We start from the raw sequence: 13903 nt of genomic DNA, 5'->3' as shown, positions 1-13903 counted from the left end.
TTTTAAAATAAATGTTTTTTAAACATTTAACATAAAAATAAATGTTTTTTGAAAATGCCTAAGAAAAGGTATTGCTACTGTAAGACAGAGGAATGTATAAAAGGTTGAAAAGGTCACCAATAATATAAAATTTTGGTCTTCAAAATATTCCTTTTATTTTTTTTGGTCAGTCCTTCAAAGTTTTTATTCTTTTTTGTTTGTTTTGGGTTTTTTTTTGTTCCTGCTTTGTACCACATATCTGTGCTGCGTGTCAAGTAGGTAGAAATGAGAACTGCAGTCTTAGCCTCAAGGAGCTTTTCTGTTTTATTGTTCAATGGAAACAAAACACATACAAAATAAGTATAAAATGACGTCTCCTATGGGAAGATGACGCACAAGGGGTAAGGGCAGTGGGGCGTTGAACTGGACTTGTCTGAGGAAACGCCAAGGAGGACACTGCAGGCCCAGCACTGAGGGACAGACAGGAGAAGAAGAGGCTTGCAGCCGTCTCGTCAGATGGGGACTGGTGGCCAGCCACTCACAGAGGGAAGGAGCAGGAGTAAGCTCTGTGGCCTGGGAAAATGTTTTGTGCTCTGGGAATGTTAGATTTTCAGCTGTTGCCTGGCACAGGAAGTAAAGTGGGATGAGGGAGAGGAAAGGTGGGGAAGGCTCAGGGCCATGGGTGTTTTGAAAAGACTTTGGACTTCATCCTCCAAGTAACACAGAGACACTGGAGGGCTTGGGATTGGGAAGAAGCATGATCGTTCCTGAGCTCTTTGTAAAATGCTCTTACAACCCACAGCATGACTGCTTTAGATGGTTGGCGTGAGATAGGTCAGGATTCACATGCCTGCCACATCGTTACGCTCGGGCGAGTTAGTCCATGGCTCTCAGCCTCAGCGGGAGGTGAGGGTAACGAGGCTTCTCAACTGGACTGTTGTGAGGATGAGAAATACAGTGTTCAGGACTGCGTGACGCCACAAGCCTGCCCTACCTCCCGCTGAGTAACTTTAGGGAGAGACTTAGGAACTGGGGAAGGGCCCAGCATTTGGTTTTAAACCTCTCATCAATTAGAGAGGAGAAGACAGTGGTGGAACCCTGCACTTCTGTCTGCTTAGCATCTGTTCTGTTTTCTGGTGACAGTGCCCAAGCATTCCCTGAGCTTTCCCTGAGCCCTCCCCTACAGTCCCTCTGTATGTGTATAGGTACTGGTGTGGCCTGATCTCCAGTCCCAGAAGAGGGCATTCAGCTCAGGCTTGCCATCCAGAACAGGGCATCTCCCTCCTACAGGAGTTAGTGAGTCTTGTTAGAACAGCAGGCCTTTCCCCTGAGATTGCTACTTTAAGCTTCTTCTTTTTTTTTTTTTAGTTTATTTATTTATTTTAATAATCTCTACACCCCATATGGGGCTCGAACTCATGACCCTGAGATCAAGAGTCTCGTATTCTTCCGACTGAGCCAGCCAGGCACCCCTTGGGCTTATTGAAACCCGTGGTTACTGAGGGACACCGTTGGCTAACAGTTGACCTGAGAGTGGTGCTGATTCAGGGGACAGCAGAGCTGTGAGCTTGAGAAAGAAAGAATTGCTATCTGATTACATGGTATGGTTTCTGGATACAGTTATACCTGGTTTTATTAACATGTGTTTGTGTGTGTACGTGTGTGTGTGTGTGTGTGTGTGTGTGTGTGTGTGTGTGTGTGAAATGAGCCTTAAAAATTCTCTCACTTTAAAAAATTTTTTTTAATGTTTATTTATTTTTGAGAGAGAGAAAAAGAGACAGAGTGTGAGCAGAGAAGGGGCAGGGAGAGAGGGAGACACAGAATCCGAAGCAGGCTCCAGGCTCTGAGCTGTCAGCACAGCGTGTGACGCGGGGCGCAAACTCACGAACTGTGAGATCGTGACCTGAGCCAAAGTCAGGCACTTAACCGACTGAGCATCCAGGCACCCCTCTCTCACTGTTTTTTTTAAGAGGCACTTTCTGTAAGATTTGATAGCAGAACAGAGTTTGGGAAAAGTGGGGGTTATTCTCACATCCAGTGATGTGCACTCAAGACATCTGTTTTATCTTCACCCCCAGTGCCACAGTCTTAGTTTTAGCATCAGGGGCTCTCGTAGACACTTTTGCAGTAACCTCCTAAATGGTCTTCCTAACTTCAGATTTGCCCCATTCTCCCACCCTCACCCCCCCCCCCCCCACACACCGCCCTGCCGCCTCCAAAGAGACCTTTGTGAAATGCAAATCTGGTTGTACTGTTCCTCAGGTTAAAACTATTGGTGACTCCTTGCCCTGGCTTGTCTGCTCTGCCTTCCTGTCACAACTTTGTCTTTGTCCCCTTCCCCGTCCCCTTCTTGCAGCTATACTGAGCTCCTGTGTGTGATGCTCTGCTGTGTTCTGTGCCTTTTCCAAGTGCTGCCTGCTGTGCCTGGAATGCCCCCCAATCCACCACCCCTTTCCCCATGCGGCTCTGCAGCTCTCCTTCCAGGAAGTGTTTAAGGTTCTCCCAGGCCCCACTTATTACGAGTCCTCTATGCCACTGAATTGTCTTGCTTATGAGGTCCTGTCTGCTTAGGCCTCTCTTCCCTATTAGACTTTGAATTGTAAGTATTTTGTTCAGATTGTATTCTCTTGACAGGCCCTGTTCGAAATTCGGTAGATACCATAGAAAGCAAAACAAAACTCCCAGTCTCATGGAGCTCCTTCTACCAAAGGGAGATAGACAATTAAAAAATGTACTAGTGATATGTGCCCTGCAGGAAAATACCATGGAGTCACAAGGTAGAGAGTGATGGGGTTGGCAGGTGCTCTTTTACACACGGCTTAGGGAAGACATCCCTGCTCAGGTGACTCTGAAGGGAGGGAGCTGATGAGGCGGGTGTGAGGCAGAATCAGACGGTGTGAGAAGCACTGCAGTGTCATGATGGGGTGGGGAAGTCTCAGAGGAGTTGTGCAAAAATGTGGGTTGAATGAATCAGTGAGGGGTGTGCAGGTAGTTTTGGTAGGAGTTTTCCAGGGGCTTCTTCAAGGAAGAGTCATTTCTGTGGATTTTTAATATCGAATGTAGGAGGACTGTACATGCATGTTACGAAGGAGAATGTTTATGGGGCTTCACTGTTGTTCCGTTTCGGCCGATCCCTATTCAGATTGACAATTTTGTACTGAGCTTGCCTACTGTTAATGGAATGCCTTTATCTCTCTGGTGCCTTGTGGTTCTGTTCTTTTGTTTTTATCAGTTCTTTTCTTACTGTTTGGCATCAGTGATTCATGTGAAACTCTTTCCGAGGTCTCTCTGGAGGAATGTTCTTTGATAAATAATTTGGTTAAATCGAATGGGTAAGGATTTCATCTTCTTGGCAACTTTCCATATGTGTGCTCTACAACATGTTTAGAGATTCTTCCTCATGTGTTTATTGTAATCTTTTTTTCCTTGGCTCATGCTACTGTAGTTAGACAACAGGAGCATTGAGAGGGCCCAACTGACCACTCAGGCCCACTCAGGCCAGCTGACAGTCTGTAGTGTTTGCGCAGCTTCCTGTGAGAACTTAGCCTTGCTAGGGTCAGCCCAGTTCAGGACTTTCTTCCAAAGTTCTGAAGGCCCATTTTCACTTTTTACTGAGAGGTAAGAATGCTCAGGGGGCACTGAGTCATGCTTAATAAACTTAGGAGAGTCTGAAACATAAGTCAGATGCCAATTTATTTATTTATGACAACAACACTAACTTTCAAAGGGACTAGAATGTTTGTCTGTCTCAGTCAGGGCCTTCCTCCTTCACTGACAGAGTCAGAACAAGAGCTCGATGGGCCCTGGAACGAAAGCAAGAAAGTTTGTTGAAAAAACAAAATCCTGATGGACAGTTTTCTCAGGTTTGAATAGAGCAATGGGGCCATCTCTGCCACATGCACACACCTGCCAAGGAAACTGCATGATCAGCTGGTCGGGTGCCCCCTCCCCCAGGCCAAGCTGGAGACACACTGACGACTCTTGCCTCTGGCGGTTGCTGGGTGCTTCCTCTCTGGTAACAAGTGCTGCAGTACAGTTGATTGGATTCAGCAGAGAGGCAGTGCCCTGTAGCACAGCTCCCTCGCATGTGATCCTGGGAACACGCCTCAGTCTCTCCGAGCCTTGCTTGGTCTGCTCTCCTATAAAATGGGTACAAAGAGGTACCTTTGAGGTACAAAGAGACGTACAAAGAGAAGACTCTACCTCATAGAGTCTTCGTGAAAATTAAAGTGAATGAATATAAAGTGTCAGTTCATGTCAGCTATTAACTCCCTCATATTCCATTTTTTTTTTCTTTCTACAGATTTACTGGAGTCACCAATTAGGTTGTGTTCCCAAGTCATTTCTCACATTTGCACACAGTGTTTGGGGTTGCTACTACAAGTAGCTACTATTTATCCATTGGCTGTACTTCATGTATTTATCAGAGGGTAACTGTATTTCTAAATACTTGGGTCTGAAAATCTCTGCCTTTTAATTGTAGAGCTTAACCCATTTATATTTATGTAACTCTTCCTGTGCTTAGTTTTAAGTCTACCATCTTACTCTGTGTTTTCTATTTGTCCCATTTGTTTATTTCTTCCTCCCTTTCTTTTGGATTGCTTATTTCTTAGTATCCCATTTTATCTCCTCTTTGGGCTTTTTAGCTTTACTCTTTGTCTTGGGTTTTTGTTTAGTGGTAACCTCTAGAAGTTACAGTCTACATCCTTAATATATCACAGTCTACTTTTGAATTAATTTGTGCAGTTTTATATATAATATTAGAACTTATAAAAGTTCTTTTTTTTTTAAGAATTTTTTTTTTTTAAAGTTTATTTATCTTTGGGACAAAGAGAGACAGAGCATGAACGGGGGAGGGGCAGAGAGAGAGGAAGACACAGAATCGGAAACAGGCTCCAGGCTCCGAGCCATCAGCCCAGAGCCCGACGCGGGGCTCGAACTCACGGACCGCGAGATCGTGACCTGGCTGAAGTCGGACGCTTAACCGACTGCGCCACCCAGGCGCCCCAGAACTTATAAAAGTTCTAATGTCAGAACTTAGAAAAATTTATCTCCAATTTCCCAATTCTTAACAGTTTTATATCTGTATGTGGTATGAGCTCGCAATTCATTTCTTTTAAATAAGAAACAAAAAAGTCTTTATATTTGCTCTCATATACTTTTCGAGTGCTCTTTAAACTAGATCCAAGTTTCCACCTGGTATCATTTCCCTTCAACCTAAAAAACTTCAGGTACTATTTCTTGTAGTGTGGGTTTCCTGGTGATGAATTCTCTCTTTTTGTGTATCCATTTTGATTTACCTTATCTTATCTTATCTTGAGAGAGAGGGAGGGCACAAGTTAGGGAGAGAAATACTCTTAAGCAGGCTCCATGCCCAGTACAGAGCCTGATGTGGGACTTGATCTCAAAACTGTGAGATTATGACCTGAGCTGAAATCAAGAGTTGGACCCTCAACTGAGCCACCCAGGCACTCCTGTTTATCCTTTTTTCTTTTTTTTAATATGAAGTTTTATTCATATATGGAAACTAAACACTACAAAAAAAGGGCAATCATGGGCCCTTTGGAATCAGACAAGAAACATGATAAAAATTTTTCCAAAAATTCTTATACGATCATTTGTATGAGAAATAGCTATTTTTGATATGCCCTGTTTATCCTTTTTAAATGATATTTTTGCTGAGATGTAGAATTCTAATTTAGTGGATACTTTTTCTTTTAGGACTTAGGGGATGTCCTTTCATTGTCTTCTGCTTTGCATTTTTTCTTTCTTTTTTTTTTCATGTGAAGGCAGCAGTCATTTTTATTGTTATTCTCCTATATGTAATGCACCTTTTTTTTTTTTTTATAGCAATCTGACTGTAATGAGCCTACCTATGGTTTTGTATATTTTTCTCATGGTTTATGGAACTATGTGGATATAAGGATTGATATTTTTATCACATTTGGTAAATTTTTGTTTATTCTTATATATCTTTCTGCCCTCATTTCTTTCTCATCTTTTTCTGGGATTCCAAATTCACATATGTTGAATTTTGATATCATCCCATAGTTTTTTGAGGCTTTGCTTATTTTCTCAAATTTTTTTTCTCTTTGCGCTTCAGTTTGTATAGTTTCTATTGGCCTATCTTCAGCTTCCCTGATGTTTCTGTTCCAGCAATGTCTAATCTACTGTAAGTTTACCCATTTCTCTGATGAGATTCCTCATTTGTTTGTTCATTATGTCCATCCTTTCCTTTAAATCCTAAACATATTTATAATAATTGTTTAAAGTTCTTGTCTGCTAATTCTAACATCTATGTCCTATGTAGGTCAAGATTCTCTGCTTCTTTGTATGTCTTGTGATTTTTTAAAAATTGTGTGCCCACTTGTTGGGAGGAACACTGGGTGTTGTATGGAAACCAATTTGACAATAAATTTCATATTAAAAAAATAATAATAAAATAAAATTGTGTGCCCAAACATTGCTAAGTGTTTGAGAACATAAAGTACTCTATCATCTCTAAAAAGTGTTGAGTTTTGTTCTGGTAAGCAGTTAACTCTTTGATGGCTCAACTAGATTCTCTTGAGGTTTGGATTTAAACTGTTTTAGAGTAGCCTTGACACTTGGGCTATAGTACTAGTGGCCTTTCTGGGGCTGCCACCAAATGTCTGAAGCATTCCGCAAAATCTACCCAGAACTTGAACATCTCTCAGTTCTATGTAACCTCTGGCATCTTTGTTCAGCTCATAGTCTCCAGTGGTTGTTCTCTGCCCAGAGCATTAGCAGCTTTGTTTTTGACCAAACTCAAGGGCCCTCAGAGGCAGATTTTTTTTGGTTTCTGCTCTTCATAGCTCCTCTCTCACACCCTGTCTTCAAACTTCCAGCCCTTTAGCCCAGTTCTGCATTCTGATTTTTGTTTCCTCTGCTCAGGTGGACTGCTACTGTCTCCTTGGGCTCTATGTCTTTGTGCCACGGTTTGGAAAATACTCCCGGGTAGAAATCTGGGATAGGTTTGGTGTTCACCTCGTATGTGTTATCTGCCTCTCACGATTCACAACTGTGTGCTATCTCTTCTCTGGTGCCTGAAAACAGTTGCTTCATATATTTTGCCCAGTTGTATGATTGTTTATAGTAGGAGAATAAGTCTGATAACCATTAATCCCTCTGTCTAGAACTTCTGTCAAAGGAATTTATTGGAGCCTACCAGGCCAATTTCAGAATTCACATGGGTGAGTTAAACGTGTAAGAATAGCCAACAAAAAAAATGACAAGAAAGAGAATAAGAAGAAACTTGTCCAACCAACTGTCAGACCACAGTATAAAATTATGGAAGTTAGGGGTGCCTGAGTGACTCAGTCGGTTGGGCATCTGACTCTTGATCTTGGCTCAAGTCACGATCTCCTGGTTTGTGAGTTCGAACCCTGTATTGGGCTCTGTGTTGGCAGTCTGGAGTCTGTTTGGGATTCTGTCGCTCCCTCTCTCTGCCCGCCCCCCCTTCCTTGTGCACATGCATGCACTCTTTCTCTCTCCCTCTCTCTCTCTCAAAATGAATAAATAAATAAACTTAAATAAAATAAAATTATAGAAATTAAAATATGGTGATAATTGTATAATATTAGGAGAAAAAGGTCATAGAAAGACTAGAAGCATACCCATGTATGTTTTATGATAGATGATATTTCCAATCAGTGGGGAACTGGATGGACTGTTTAATATAAAGTTAAAACAACTGGATTTCTGTTTGGAAAAATATAAGTGGGATTTCTATTGCATACCATACATTTACCAAATTTGTAGATGAATTAAACAACTAAACATTAAAAATTGTTCAAGTGATACTGCTCTTCCTCCTGATAATGAGCAGTGTATTGAAATGAATGTAGAGGGTTAGCAGAGCAATTGTTTTTCCCTTTAGTATTTGAATTTTAAACATACACCGTGGACTTAAGTAATTAAAATTCTGTGTCTGTCTGTGCTTAGTACTTACCATAAGTTTGTTCTTGGAGCCTCGACCTATTCTCTGTGGCATAGAGATGGTGCCTATTCGTGTAGGAGGTGATGAATCACTAGCTATGTTCTTTGGAGTAGTGTCGTTTATGATGATACATTTTAATTCACAGAAATATTTTTAAGATATGCTGTCTATTGGAAAATACATTCATGCTTTTAAAATATAAATTAGTATAGTCTTTTTAGAAATCAATTTGCAAACTATATCAGATGTCTTTGGTGCAGTGACTTCACAACTGGAAATGTATTCTAAATACCCTTTTGTATGCAAAAGAAAAAGCTTTGTATTCAGAGGTATTGCTTTCAGTATAATTTATAATGGTGAGATATTGGAAAGAACCGATTTTCCAAATAAAGAAAACTATTTCAAAAAATTTATACTATTATGTAGCCATTAAAAGGAGAGTATATGCAAGTAATGACATGAAAATGTTCATGTTGGGGTGGGGAGCAAAATTCAGAACTCTAGATTATAATATAAAAGATAAAGTACCTGTCATACGTACAATGGCTAAGTGTGATTTTGAGTGATGGCACTATGGACTGTTTTTTTACTTATTGTATTTTCCTTTTTTTAACATAAAATTTTTCTTTAATGACTAATGAAGAAAACATTGATCATTATATATATAATGTTACCTTTTTTTAGTGGCAAAGAAATTTTCTAATAGGTAAAATTATTATAGCCGTGTATTTTTTCAAATAATGTATATTCTTGGATAATGTGTGCTTTTTTATAGTGTCCTCAATCAAAAATAAGTAGAGGCTATTGAGCCAACTTGTCCAACATTATTGCTTTTCCAGGATTAATTTTTAGGGGAAAAGTCTACCTTTAATTTTCAGTTGTTGGTAGTGTTACAAGTGATCTTTGACCATCTGAATTGCAGAGATTTTTCTTTGTAGTGGCAAGAGATATATACATATAATACATATATGTATGTGTGTATGTATGTATATAATCGACCTTACCATTTTAACCATTTTAAAACATACAGTTAGATGTCATTAGGCATATTCATGCTGTGTAACAAACTGTAGCTTTTAAACAGCAGCTTTCATTTGCTCTAATATTAAGTTAGATCCAAATATCTTAAACAAATTTTTTAACTGTCTTAAATGTTTCCTAGGGACCTACTCCGTGCCATGCATGGTGTCTGGGGATGCAACAGTGAACAAGACAGACATGGTTTCTGTCTTCTTGGAGCTTACATGTGTTGGGGAAGTAAACAGAATGCTTGATTGCAAGGGTGACCTAAGTATGAACCAGAGCTACTCTAAGACCACATGCTGAGGAACTAACCTACTGGGGGTCAGGGGGTGGCAGTCTGGAAGCCTTCCTGAGGAAGTGACACTGAGCAGAGACTTGCAGGATGAGTAAAATCTTCTTATGTATTTTAAACTAGATAAAGAGTAGGGGGCAGCATTTGAGGCGCAGGGAACAGCACATGAGGAAATGCCCGAGGCAGGAGCAAGGACCTGAGAGAAGAGGGTTGTGTGCCAGGAAGAGTAGGGTGATAAAGGGACCGGAGGGCAGACCCCAAGGACCTGGTAAGCAGTGGTAAGGATGCTAGGCTTTTCACCAAGGGAAATGCAAAATCATCAAAGGGTTTTAATCAGAGAAATGGGATTCAATGTTTAAAGATCACTTTTGTTGCTTGCGGAGGATAGAAGACATTGGTTCCCACTGTGGTTTGAAGAGACAGGAACTGATGTGTGGAGTGTGGAGGTGTAGAGGAGGAAGAGGCACAAAGCATGACTCCTAGGCTTCTGGCCTGAGGGACTATTTGCTGAGAAACGGCACACTGGAGAAGGACAGTTTAGGGAGGAAGACGATGAGTTCAGATTTGGACAAGCTCAGAGTTGGAGGTGCCTGCAGGATATCCAAGAGGAGACGCCCAGTAGGCAGTTACACTTATGGGTGGAGATCCCAGGAGAGAAGTCTGGGCATATAAATGGTAAATGACCCAACAAATAATTAACGTGTTTCATGGCATACTTAAATCTTTTTATATCTCTTTCATCCGCTTTCTGTCTCTCAGCAGCTGTAGGAATGAATCCTGTTACTGCAATTAACAGATGGGTTCTCTTCTGATGCTGACCAACACTTAAAAAAGTATAAATGTTTTGCTTATTGCCTTGAACTTCACCTTCAGTGTGTAAACACAGAATCCCACCAAAGCAAACTTTGAGACTGCCAATATATTTTTTTAATGAGTCTATGAAAGTTTAGTTCTGAATGCAGTCCAAACACCCTCATTATACAAATAGAAAACAGTGGCCAGTGTGGTTTTGAATTTCACAGGGTTACATAGCCGGACAGTTGCAGAATTGGCCCTAGAATTCAGGACCGTGTACTGACTGGCAGTCTATTTCCACTACTTTTTACTGCTTCCCCCTCCTATTGAATAGCTGCTGGCTTCAAAGTCCAATTACTAATTATTTATTTCTCAGTAGACATGGAACAGTGCCTACTCTGTTTGGTGTCAGAAGCCTGAGGGCTGGAAATGGTTTTTTTTATAGAACATTTATTCCAATGATAAGAGATTTCCAAAGGAAGTTTTTGGTTTCTTATGAAAGCACTTTGAAACTTCTCATGGTTCATGGACCCCTTTGGCTCTCTAATATGTGAATAACTCTATGGCTGTGCATATGGTAATACAATTTTACATACAGTTGCAGGAACTCCATAGATTCTAAGTTAAAGAACTCCTGTTAGGCCACTGGGCTAGTCTCAATGACCTGTGAACCAGTTTTTCTAGAAAGAAGTTCAGTAGTTTCCTGATTCTCTCAAATAAGTACCAGTATATTTAAGAGATTGAACATTGGTTCAATTAACTTCCCAGATGCCTTACAGACAGTTCCTGTCTGCTCATCTGCCAGTCACTATTGACTAATATAATGTCTATCTCTATGACACACTTTCTGGAAGTTTTAAAAGGTAGTCGAGTGGTGCTGAATTCGAGAGTTAGAAATCTGGTGATGTCTCAGTAGAAATTTTATATCCTCTTAACACTCTTAAAATTGATAACCCAGTTAGATGTTGCTTAAGCCCTGACAAAGGAAAGGACTGTCCTTTACTGACCAAAGTCAGGGCAAAGAGAAGCCTCTTTTATTGGTGCTGACCTATTTTTGATGTATCTAATTTAAAATAAAAGGAGAGAAGAGAAGATACAAACCACCAGCCTCACTTATAACCCTTCCCAAAGCAAACCCCCCCCCCCCACAAAACAAAACAAAACACATATATAGAGAACATATGCAGGCATTATAATGTGGTGTCCGGAGGAGGGGGACAGCCTTAATCTCCGGTCCCCCTTTGGTCATGTTGAGCTGGGGTAGAACACCCCCCACCCCACCCCTCACCAGGTTCTTCCCCTCCTTTCCCTCCACTTATCTGACTTTTGCATCCCCTTCATTTCTTTAGTACCTAGAAGTTCTCTGGGGCTATAGCCCTTCCTGCTCAGGATGAATTTCTAGCCGGCCAAGATATCCCCTTTTCTTTATTCACAAGTTTCTTTAAAATCCTGTTGCTTCCGTGGAACTTCTGTTGACAAATTGGCACCTTTTTGTTTCAAACTCTTTTCTTAGCACTATCTAAAATGCTGCTGTGTGCCCTTCCTAGAGTGCAAACGTCATGAAGGCAGGGATCTTACCAGTCTCATTCACCACTGTATTCCAGTTACCCAGGACAGGGCCCAGTGCCTGGTTTTGGAGGTATAAAATATTTGAATCAATGAATATGTTCCCCCATAAACTCCCCAAGGACACTGACAATGTATGGCAGCAGAGGCTGGTTTTTATTAAAGGATAGTCTAGTGGTTAGCCTGTCAGGTAGAGCCCAGTCACCTGGCCTCCTAAGAACACTGCCTTATGGTTTCCCTCCACTTTAGAACTTTCTGTGGTTACCCAGAAGCCACACTGAACTTCTGTGGTCTAAATAATTTAGCCAGTTGAAGAAAGTTGCCTTTCTGTCAGGGACTTAAGCAGAGTGACTGAGAGATTTGGCTGTGGAACCGGACTGCCTGGTTCAAATCTTCCTGCTGTGTGACTCTGGCAGTTTACCGATCCCTTTATGTGCCTTGGTTTATTCACCTGTGATATGAGGCTACCAGTAGCACCTGTTTAGTAGGATTATTTTGAGGATTAAACAAGTTGTTACAGGTAATGTGTTAAGAACCATTCTCGGACATGTGTGCTCAATAAATGTAGGCAGGATAATGATGATAATGGAGGTGGTGGTATTTGGCCAATAATGTCGAAGTTGAGTATTTTTATATTTTGTTTTTAATTTGATAACTTCATCTTTATATTAAACATTTCTTTTGTCACGGCTTTCTTAAAATGTAAGGATCAAGTGATCTCTTAGAGATACTTATTTAAAATACTCACATTAAGTGATTTCTAAAAGATAACTTGTTGGGGCACCTGTGTGACTCGGGGTTAAACGTCTGACTCTCGATTTCAGCTCAGGTCACGATCTCACAGTTCGTGGGATCAAGCCCCATGTTGGGCTTTGTGCTGACAGTGCAGAGCCTGCTTGGGATTTTCTCTCTCTCTCCCTCCCCCACTAGTGCTCTCACTCTCTTTCTCTCTCAAAATAAATAAACATTAAAAAAAGATAACATTAAGAAACAGTTTGAGGGGCGCCTGGGTGGCTCAGGTGGTTAAGCGGCCGACTTCGGCTCAGGTCACGATCTTGCAGTCTGTGAGTTCAAGCCCCGCATCGGGCTCTGTACGGACAGCTCAGAGCCTGGAGCTTGTTTCAGATTCTGTGTCTCCCTCTCTCTGACCCTCCCCTGTTCATGCTCTGTCTCTCCCTCTCTCAAAAATAAATAAAACGTTAAAAAAAAATTAAAAAAAAAAAGAAACAGTTTGATTCTGTGTATTAGTTGCATTACTATGTATTATTATAGTTTCATAAGGATACTGAGCAGGTTTTTCTTCCCTGGTCTGTATAACATATGCTTCATCTACTTGAAGCCTTTCTATAATACTGTTCTTCATATGTTAATCTTTCTCACATATTTTCTGGAGGGAAAGATTAATAACATACTATATTATTATAAAATCAAACTGAACTACCCAGCTCAGAAGACATTTTCTTGCAAGGTTACTTGCCCGAATTTAAAAGATTATTTCACAAAGAACTTAATTACGTTCCTATGTCCCTTTTTTTTATATGGGTAAATCCATAAATGACAGATTCAAAGTTTCTGTCAGGAAGAATTATTTTTAGGTTAGCCTTAAGAACAGAGAGGGAGGAGAGGAGTGAGAGAACACGAAACACCCCCTTCAATTATAATCCACACCCTTAACTGATGACCTTTATAGTAATCTGGGCATAGAGGGAAAGTACAAATAAAAATGAAACATAATTGGTCTATGACCTAAGTCTGTCGTTTTTTTGTTGTTATTACTAAAATATTAATAATAAAAAACTATTCATAGTTTCCCAATGGTCTAAAAATTGTCAGATTTTTTTTTCTTGGTCTTCTACTCTTCTGTTTTTCTCCTACCACTTAGGGGAAAAAGAACGAACTTTGGAAAGATTCTTAAAGGAAGAGAGTGCATAAAAACAGTAGATGAAATGTCTGAGAATGCACTCATTTGTTTTTAATGGGACATGTGGATGATAGGTGTGTCCATGAATCAGGACCTTCAGTTCTGTATAAATGAGCTATCCACTGGAGATTTAGGGCCTCCCAAGGTCCAGGAAACTACAGGCTTGGGGAGTTGATGCTTTTGTTGGTAGTATCATTTAATTTTAATTCTCAACATGCCAATCTGTTTCTTCTGAAGAGCTTCAGTACAGGGTTAGTGGGATGAATAGTAAAGGCTCTCTTAGGTCACATGGATAATACCAGAAAATGACAAAAATAGAAGAAAGAGACAAAAAATACTTATGGGCCACCTGGGTGGCTCAGTTGGTTGA

The 13903-nt window shown here is 40.6% G+C and overlaps 1 protein-coding gene across 7 annotated transcripts in view; it reads left to right on the top strand.

Annotated features, from left to right (window-relative positions):
- POC1B (POC1 centriolar protein B) overlaps positions 1-13903 on the top strand; it is a 98848-nt gene that overhangs the window by 30095 nt on the left and 54850 nt on the right. The window lies entirely within an intron of this gene.

This window comes from Leopardus geoffroyi, chromosome B4 (genome assembly GCF_018350155.1).
Source record: "Leopardus geoffroyi isolate Oge1 chromosome B4, O.geoffroyi_Oge1_pat1.0, whole genome shotgun sequence".
NCBI lineage: Eukaryota > Metazoa > Chordata > Mammalia > Carnivora > Felidae > Leopardus > Leopardus geoffroyi.
This window is presented reverse-complemented; position numbering and strand designations above follow the sequence as displayed.